At 42.2% G+C, this 9,739-nt stretch overlaps 1 pseudogene; it reads right to left on the reverse strand.

The window, feature by feature from the left end:
• The window catches only part of LOC141074057 (uncharacterized), a 60,587-nt pseudogene extending 51,676 nt beyond the window's left edge, over nucleotides 1-8,911 (reverse strand).
• Nucleotides 8,912-9,739: the final 828 nt, after the last annotated feature.

Raw genomic sequence — 9,739 nt, forward strand, 5'->3', positions numbered from 1 at the left:
GCATTGGGAGGCAATTGCCCTGACTTCCATACCGGGGATCCTTTTAAGAGAGCCTGGTGTCAGAACCAGAACGCTGAGTGGATTCGCCCTGACTTCCATACCGGGATCCCTTTAAGAGAGGCCTGGGGTTAGAACCAAAGCACTGGATGGATTTGCCCTGACTTCCATACCAATGATCCCTTTAAGAGGGAAGATGTGCCTATAGGATGGAGGATATGTGATGGGGATAATGGCAGGGAGGGGGTGATTCATTTCTGACATGTGCTCTCTGCTCCTTTCTGGGGGAGCAGACAATGGCTGGAGCTTATGTTCCCAGGGATGCTAGATTTCTCTCACCATGTCAGTGTCTGCTGAGGTGTTTTCTGGAGTGGGAAAACTGTTGCTCATAGCAACCAATCACAGCTCATCTTCTTTTAAACAGCTCTGGTGAAAGGAAATATGCTTTGTGATTGGTTGGTGACACACACATACTTTTTTATATATAGAGATTTATGTAAAGGATTTTTCTAAACTATACTTTGGGACAGATTAGATATGTTTTATATACATACCTGATGATTTTTCTCTGCATAATCTCTTCTTTTTACATTTTTTATGTGTTTTGTTGAAATACAGATATATTTCATACTGAAATGTTGTTTATGGGAGTAACGTTTGTAGGCTATGTTGTTGATTTCTACTTCTGAATATATGGAGGACCTCATTTGGGCTTTATATATATATATATATATATATATACAGTTGTGGCCAAAAGTATTGACACCCCTGCAATTCTGTCAGATAATACTCAGTTTCTTCCTGAAAATGATTGCAAACACAAATTCTTTGGTATTATTAACTTCATTTAATTTGTCTTAAATGAAAAAACACAAAAAGAATTGTCCTAAAGCCAAATTGGATATAATTCCACACCAAACATAAAAAAGAGGGTGGACAAAAGTATTGGCACTGTTCGAAAAATCATGTGATGCTTCTCTAATTTGTGTAATAAACAGCCCCTGTAACTTACCTGTGGCACCTAACAGGTGTTGGCAATAACTAAATCACACTTGCAGCCAGTTGACATGGATTAAAGTTGACTCAACCTCTGTCCTGTGTCCTTGTGTGTACCACATTGAGCATGGAGAAAAGAAAGAAGACCAAAGAACTGTCTGAGGACTTGAGAAACCAAATTGTGAGGAAGCATGAGCAATCTCAAGGCTACAAGTCCATCTCCAAAGACCTGAATGTTCCTGTGTCTACCGTGCGCAGTGTCATCAAGAAGTGTAAAGCCCATGGCACTGTGGCTAACCTCCCTAGATGTGGACGGAAAAGAAAAACTGACAAGAGATTTCAATGCAAGATTGTGCGGATGTTGGATAAAGAACCTCGACTAATATCCAAACAAGTTTAAGCTGCCCTGCAGTCCGAGGGTACAACAGTGCCAACCCGTACTATCCGTCGGCGTCCGAATGAAAAGAGACAATATGGTAGGAGACCCAGGAAGACCCCACTTCTTACCCCGAGACATAAAAAAGCCAGGCTGGGGTTTGCCAAAACTTACCTGAAAAAGCCTAAAACGTTTTCGAAGAATGTTCTCTGGTCAGATGAGACAAAAGTAGAACTTTTTGGGCAAAGGCATCAACATAGAGTTTACAGGAGAAAAAAAGAGGCATTCAAAGAAAAGAACACGGTCCCTACAGTCAAACATGGCGGAGGTTCCCTGATGTTTTGGGGTTGCTTTGCTGCCTCTGGCACTGGACTGCTTGACCGTGTGCATGGCATTATGAAGTCAGAAGACTACCAACAAATTGTGCAGCATAATGTAGGGCCCAGTGTGAGAAAGCTGGGTCTCCCTCAGATGTCATGGGTCTTCCAGCAGGACAATGGCCCAAAACACACTTCAAAAAGCACTAGAAAATGGTTTGAGAGAAAGCACTGGAGACTTCTAAGGTGGCCAGCAATGAGTCCAGACCTGAATCCCATAGAACACCTGTGGAGAGATCTAAAAATGACAGTTTGGAGAAGGCACCCTTCACATATCAGGGACCTGGAGCAGTTTGCCAAAGAAGAATGGTCTAAAATTCCAGCAGAGCATTGTAAGAAACTCATTGATGGTTACCGGAAGCGGTTGGTCGCAGTTATTTTGGCTAAAGCTTGTGCAACCAAGTATTAGGCTGAGGGTGCCAATACTTTTGTCTGGCCCATTTTTGGAGTTTTGTGTGAAATGATCAACGTTTTGCTTTTTGCTTCATTCTCTTTTGTGTTTTTTTCATTTAAGACAAATTAAATGAAGATAATAATACCAAAGAATTTGTGTTTGCAATCATTTTCAGGAAGAAGCTGAGTATTATCTGACAGAATTGCAGAGGTGTCAATACTTTTGGCCACAACTGTATGGTTAGACAAACGAGCTACATATAGCAGCAAAAGGTGTATACATGATAACCTCATACTGCAGGGAAGACATGTATTCTAGAATACTAAAGAAAGTGATAATACAAAATGACAATATTTAGGAGTATTTCACCAAACTCCATTACAATCCATAAATCCCCATGTCCCTTTTATCTAATGTCATTACTCACATAACTTCACATATTGACTACTGTATTGTCCTCATCACAGACACTACTTACTACCATATGACACCTTTACTTACTCTCACAATGCCCTGCAGCTACTCCTATTAACCCTTGTGTATGCCAACCATACCTACTAATGGCTCTGATGTTATTCTATGTCTCCATTCTGGCTAGAGCTCCCATAAGGTCATCTCATTAGCTGCAAAGTTAGTTAGCGAAAGTTTTTCTAAGATGGCAGCTCAGTCCGACATGGCTGTTCAATATATTTAGTACTGATCATTCTCGTACAATGAGTGTTTTTATTTTAACATGGCCAAACATGAGGAATGACAAGGGGTTGTCCTAGTAGTGGTCAACACCTTTAAGAACATACAATTTTGAGTTAAAACATTTCGAACATCAAAAAAGCTTCTCCCCGTATGACTTCACTGATGTTTATTAAAAGTTGATTTCGGTAGAAAACATTTCCCACATTAAGAACATGAAAAAGGTTTCTCACCTGTGTGAGTTTTTTGGTGACTAAGAAGAGATGATTTCTTCACAAAACATTTCCCACATTCTGAACAGGAAAAAGGCTTCTCCCCCGTGTGAGTTCTATGGTGAGTAACCAAATCTGATTTCCAGTTAAAGCATTTCCCACATTCTGAACATGAAAAAGGCTTCTCCCCTGTGTGAGTTCTTTGGTGCTTAAACAAATTTGATTTACAGTTAAAACATTTCCCACATTCTGAACATGAAAAAGGCTTCTCCCCCGTGTGAGTTCTTTGGTGCTTAAATAAATATGATTTACAGTTAAAATATTTCCCACATTCTGAACATGAAAAAGGCTTCTCCCCCGTGTGAGTTCTATGGTGAGTAACCAAATCTGATTTCTGGTTAAAACATTTCCCACATTCTGAACATGAAAAAGGCTTCTCCCCTGTGTGAGTTCTTTGGTGCTTAAACAAATATGATTTACAGTTAAAACATTTCCCACATTCTGAACATGAAAAAGGCTTCTCCCCTGTGTGAGTTCTTTGGTGCTTAAACAAATATGATTTACAGTTAAAACATTTCCCACATTCTGAACATGAAAAAGGCTTCTCCCCTGTGTGAGTTCTATGGTGCTTAGCCAAATCTGATTTCTGGTTAAAACATTTCCCACAATCTGAACAGGAAAAAGGCTTCTCCCCTTTGTGAGTTCTCTGGTGCTTAGCCAAATCTGATTTCTTTGTAAAACATTTCCCACATTCTGAACAGCAAAAAGGCTTCTCCCCTGTGTGAGTTCTATGGTGATTAACCAAATCTGATTTCTGGATAAAACATTTCCAACATTCGGAACAGCAAAAAGGCTTCTCCCCTGTGTGAGTTCTTTGGTGCTTAATCAAATGTGACTTCTGGCTAAAACATTTCCCACATTCTGAACATGAATATGGCTTCATTCCTGTGTGAATTCTTTCATGTGTAACAAGATATGAATTCTGAGTAAAACATTTCCCACATTCTGAACAGGAAAATCTATTCTCCGTTTTGTGAATTTTTTCATGTTTACGAAAAGTCTTTTCAAGAAAACTATTTCCATATTCTGAATCTGAAAATGGCTCCTTTCCTTTAGAATCAATTAATTTTTCAATGCTTATATCGTGACTTTGATTTTTCTTAGTAGTTGGTAATGAACCAAAAGATGGGACCTGTTTCATAGGACCAGATGACAGATCTTTGCTGTGAAGGGATGATGGTATATCTGGAGTAATGGCATTAACTTCAATTGGATCCTGTGAGATCTCAAGATCATCAGATTTAAAAATTGAAGATGTCAGCGTTCCCGCTGATCTCCTGGTGCAGTCATCTGCTAAAAATAAAACCAATTAAAAATTTTGAATAAAATATCCTCAAATTTTATAGTTTTGAACATTTCTACTTAAGCTGTCCATAAAAAATACAAGCTTTTTAAAAATATTGAATTATTCACCAAGACAATGACAGTTCACAGTCTAATCTCGAAAGCCTCATAGCATGAACCAGTGCATCATGGTGTTCAATGGTTTGTTCATTCTGCCTTTCAAACATGGAATAAAAAGCCACCAAACAATGTTATATAGGTGAAAATTATACCAATAAAACTTCTATTAATCTCAAAGAAACTCAAGCCACCACTAAGGTCCATCATCTGTCAGAAGAAAACCAAAAGGTTTCCACAATATTTGTGGCTCAAAAGCTCTTGAAAAGCAACATGGCTTCCATAAACCAATCCAGCAATATCCGCTCTCCCAAAGTCAAATATCCACTCTCTTCTGAGCCTTGTAGTGCGCCCAAACCATATTTAGCATCCATATATGTGGCATTACTATAGTGAGAAGAACCCACTTAATTTACGGTGTGTGTTTCCTGGAGCACAATCTGGACATTATGTGTTGGATAATAAAATGGCAAATGTGCAATTTTCATGTTGCAACATCCAGTGCGAGCTAATTTCCGTAAAGTGTCACTACTCCCATAGAATAATTCACTGAGGGTTATAATTTCCATAATGGAGTCACTTTATGGGGATTTCTACTGCTTTAGTTTCCTGTAATTTTGTTATATTAGGGCATCAGCAGATGGTGTGTCCCCTCTCCACTGGAATCTGCTCCTGCGATGTTTGGTTCCATCACCAAGCAGCGCCTTATTTATGGTGCAGGCGTTGCTGGTAATAGAAGAGACGTCAAAACCAGAAGCTCTGGGGGGGCGCTGGCTCTGTCCAACCACTAAGATTAGGGTGCCTGAGACCAGTAGTTTCATCCAGTCTGGCAGTATGGGTTTGTGTGCTGTCCAGCAATCTGGTAGCAATCTGCTACCTGCTTAAGCCAAATAGAAAGCACCAAACCCTACTAAAGCTTGAAGCACATTCCCGGAATTTGCCAGATACAGCCTTGTTCTCCTCTGGTTCAGTCCTCTGTGCTCAGCTGGTGTATTTGTTTCCTGGTGTAATCCCAGCCCGCTTACTGACTACACTTGTGTCTTCTGATTTTGTACTTTCTCTGCCCTCCTGGTTATGACCAACTACCTGACTATTCTTCTTGCCATCTCGCTTCACAGAATAGCAGGTAACACCATGGCCCAAGCCTAGGGGTCTCTGTAAGTCCAGATCCATGAAGAGGGGTTAAGGGATGATGAGCAAGGCAATCACTGGGATCTGGAAAATAGAGTAGATAGAGCCAAGCCTTCTCGTGGTGGCCATCTTTTCATCTGCCAGGTGATCACTAACAGTGCTCCCAATACATTGTGTCTGCAAACTATTCCATCAAGATCTGTGTACGAATAGCTAAATGGCACTCCTTCCTTTCTTACCCTACCATGTGCCCAGAGAGTAGTGTACAACCATATATAGGGTATTGTTGGATTCAAGAGACATTGGGAAATAATTTGTAAGGTCCATTTGTTTCCTTTTGTCCTGGTGAAAACTCTCTGGGTAATTAGAGTATGGGGCTCGGTGGCTCTTGGCAATCTAAACTATCGTAAGGGCCAATATTTTCCATCAGATGAGTTTCAAGAAGAAATATTAGACATTCATAGAGAACTTTTTATAATAGTGCAGAGCTGAGGTGTCTTAAATTTAGATCTCAGGCATCTGGCAGAGGTAATGGAGACCTTATTTTAAAGGCTACCAGGTAGTTGCAGGCTCACATAAGTGAGGCAGGCTGATCCCACCATCATCAAACTGCCATACAAAATGAACCTGTACAAAAAGAACTAGAAAAAAAACATGTTACCGTATTTTTTGGACTATAAGACGCACCCCAAATTTTGAGGAGAAAAATAGGAACAATTTTTTTTAACAACATGGTGGTGCTTCTTAAAATCCATGCATCTTATTGCTGTGGTGAAGCGGGGTCCCATGGTCGCTGCTGGAGGAGGCAGGAGTGGGGTGATGCTGCAGACCGCAGGGTGGGATGAGGGGGTGTCGAATGTGCAGTGCACCGCTGCGAGTGTTTGGTGCTGCTGGAGTGCCTGGCGCTGCTGCCCGGGGTGTCTGCCACTGTGGGGGGCCAGAGCCCCCTGGATGTCCTGTGCGGTGGACTCCGTGAACATGGCCACCGCCGGGGGGCGGCGCATGCGCAGATGGAGATCTCGGTATCATGATATTGGGAGATGAGATTTCAGCTCTGAAATTAGATCTCAGGATTCTAGGAAGCCAACAGCATCATTACCCTCCGCTTTCTCTTACAGGCCCAGCATAATATTTTTCTTCAAGTGATTTTCTATCTTGTCAACACATTCTACATACGCTGTCATTTGGCTTTATAGTTTACAGATCTGGGCAGGTAACGGTCAGCGTCTCCTAATCCCAGGGGGTAGGTGGATCCTCCACATTGTAAGTTCCATAGAAAAGGGTTTTCAATGCCCAAAGTCATTTGAACAGTTTTGGGTGGAGGAGAATGTTGTGGTCTAGAGGCAAAATGGTGATCATAGTAATACGGCCGGACTACACCACCGATAAAGCAGCCACAGCTGGTGACTAAGAAGAATCTGTGACTTCTCTGCATTCAGTGGTTACTACTCACCTGGGTAGTCATATGTGGGAATCTCCTCTTTACACCACTCATCACCCCTCACATATGTCTCTGTAGTATTAATATGGGTCAGATCTTCACCCTGAAACAAATATTGTAAAAGTCACCGACAGATGGAGAAGTCCCATCTATGATCAGCTCTAATTCTGCCATCTCCACCGTTCTCATTACACAAGTTGTTGGAATATGTTTAGTGTAACAACTCCATTCCTGTCTATGAGTGTTTAGTTGCTAGCTTTGTATGCTGTTTATAAAGTTTAAAAAGAAATCTTGCAGAGGCTCACACAGGGAGAGCATGTGACTGTATTTCCTGTTTTCCTGCTGTGTCTGAGTATGAGAGAAGCAGCCTGCTGTAGATGATGCACAGATAGAGACACACAAATGATTTATTCTTGATCTATTAAGCTTATCATATATTGTTCCTGATTAGGGATGAGCGAGTAGTGAAATACTCGGACTCGCTGTACACGTTATGAGTACCTCCTAATACTCGGGTACTTGCAACGAGTAGCGAGTCAAATGTAAGTCTATGGGAAATGCGAGTAATGGGCGGTGTGTGTGTGATGGGCTGGGACTGTGCAGGGACTGTGCCGGGCTGTGCGGGGACTGTGCTGGGCTGTATGGGACTGTGTGTGGACTGTGCTGGGCTGTGCGAGGACTGTGCTGGGCTGTACGGGACTGTGTGTGGACTGTGCTGGGCTGTGCAGGACTGTGCTGTGCAGGGACTGTGCAGGCTGTGCCGAATATTGCGAGGCGAGTAGTGAAATTTACTCGCCAGGATTCGAGTACCGCATTACTCGCTGAGTGCCGAATCCTAACGAGTATACTCGCTCATCCCTATTGCTGATTGTTCCTGAATAAACAAATTCTGTTGTCACACGCTTGAAGAGAATCGTGAGTAATCCGCTGCCAACACAAGTTTTGTGATGTATTAAGAGAAGCATAGAGTCTACATCACGTCAAATAATTATTCTCCTCTACTCCTTCTTGGTCAGATCTCTTCTGGAACACTGTGTCCAGATGTGGGCACCACATTTAAAAAAAAACATTGAAAAGTGGGAGCAAGTTCAGAGAAGTGCTACCAGGATAGTGAGATAAAACAAGACTGAGCACAAGACCTTCACAGCCGTCTACACATCATAGGGGAGATCTCCTGACACCTTCTCTCCATCTACCTGATGATCCTGAGGAACGTTGGGATCTCGGTTATAGTCCTGTGGAAGAAGAGGACGGGGACATCTCTCTGGTGTTGTCCTCTTACTGGACAGATCTGGAGGAAACACATACAGGGACTGAATTCATTCTCTACATACAGATAATTATAGGCCGTGTGTATTTAGTCCTGTCTATTACCTGGAGATGTGAGGGGCTGGGGAACCTCCATTATGACGTTCTTGTACAGATCTCTGTGTCCTTCTAAATACTCCCACTCCTCCATGGAGAAATAGACAGCGACATCCTGACACCTTATAGGAACCTGACACATACAATGATACCGTCATCCCCCCGATCCCTTCATAGTGTTACTGTATAATGTCCCAGCATTCCCAGCAGTGTCACCTCTCCAGTCAGCAGCTCAATCATCTTGTAGATGAGTTCTAGGATCTTCTGGTCATTGATGTCCTCATGGATCAGGGGGTGAGGTGGAGGCCCCGTGATTGGGCTCAGGGGTCTTCCACATCCCTCAGACACAGGGTCCTGACAGCGATCACTAGAGGTCTTCTTCACCACTGTGTAATCCTGGTTATGGAGAGACACAGTAATAAATCTCACTACAGACATTTCCAGAGTCCTCACCTCTTCAGTTCTGTCCATCCGTTATTCCCATAGATAAGAATGATGTAATGTGACGTCATCAGAATCTCTCACCTCTCCAGTGAGATAGAAGAGGATCTCTAGGGTGAGGTGTAACATCCTCTCCGCCATCTTGTCTCTGTCCATATCCATCCTTGATGGGTAAATCAGGAAAATTCTCTTCTGTAGAAGATCTTCACTGAGAGGATCCGATATTGTAGAGACCTGAATGAGAAGAAGATGATCCGATGTAACATCATAAGAATCCTGTGTAATAATACACTTACTGGAGATAATAAGGGAAACATATGAGGAGATTTATTATCTTACAGGGTTTAGTTTTCTTCCCTGACATCTACTAATAAAACCTATATATTTAGGCCACAGACAACAAGCAGTTTCCTCCTCGGAGTCGGCAGCTGAACACGTTCCTCATAGACTCATCTTCCATAACGCTAATTCTCGTCTCATTACCGACACTGGAATCGGCATTAGTAATACTGCAAGAGATATTCATTACACGCGACATGAGAAATAACTCCTTCATGATGAGGACGACATCTTCATCTTCTACTACGGCTCTAGAGACAGATGTGGCCAGAGTCGGTCACTGCCTCCATCCCCACCGGCCGTCTATATGAAGGTTTCCCGTCTTCCCCGCACTGGAATCTTCTATCCCGTTAGATCTCAGCTCTGAGTCACACACAGAAGTTTGAGGCTTTTAGAAAAGATTTTTAGTTTCCACAAACACAACGGAGAGAAATGATCTGATCCCAAAGTCTCCATGTACAGTGATTTATGGGGTTTATTTCTGGCCTTAGACTTTCCTATATTACAAGAAAAACTCCA

This window comes from Dendrobates tinctorius, unplaced genomic scaffold (assembly GCF_039654945.1).
Source record: "Dendrobates tinctorius isolate UK_male_01 unplaced genomic scaffold, ASM3965494v1 ptg000322l, whole genome shotgun sequence".
NCBI lineage: Eukaryota > Metazoa > Chordata > Amphibia > Anura > Dendrobatidae > Dendrobates > Dendrobates tinctorius.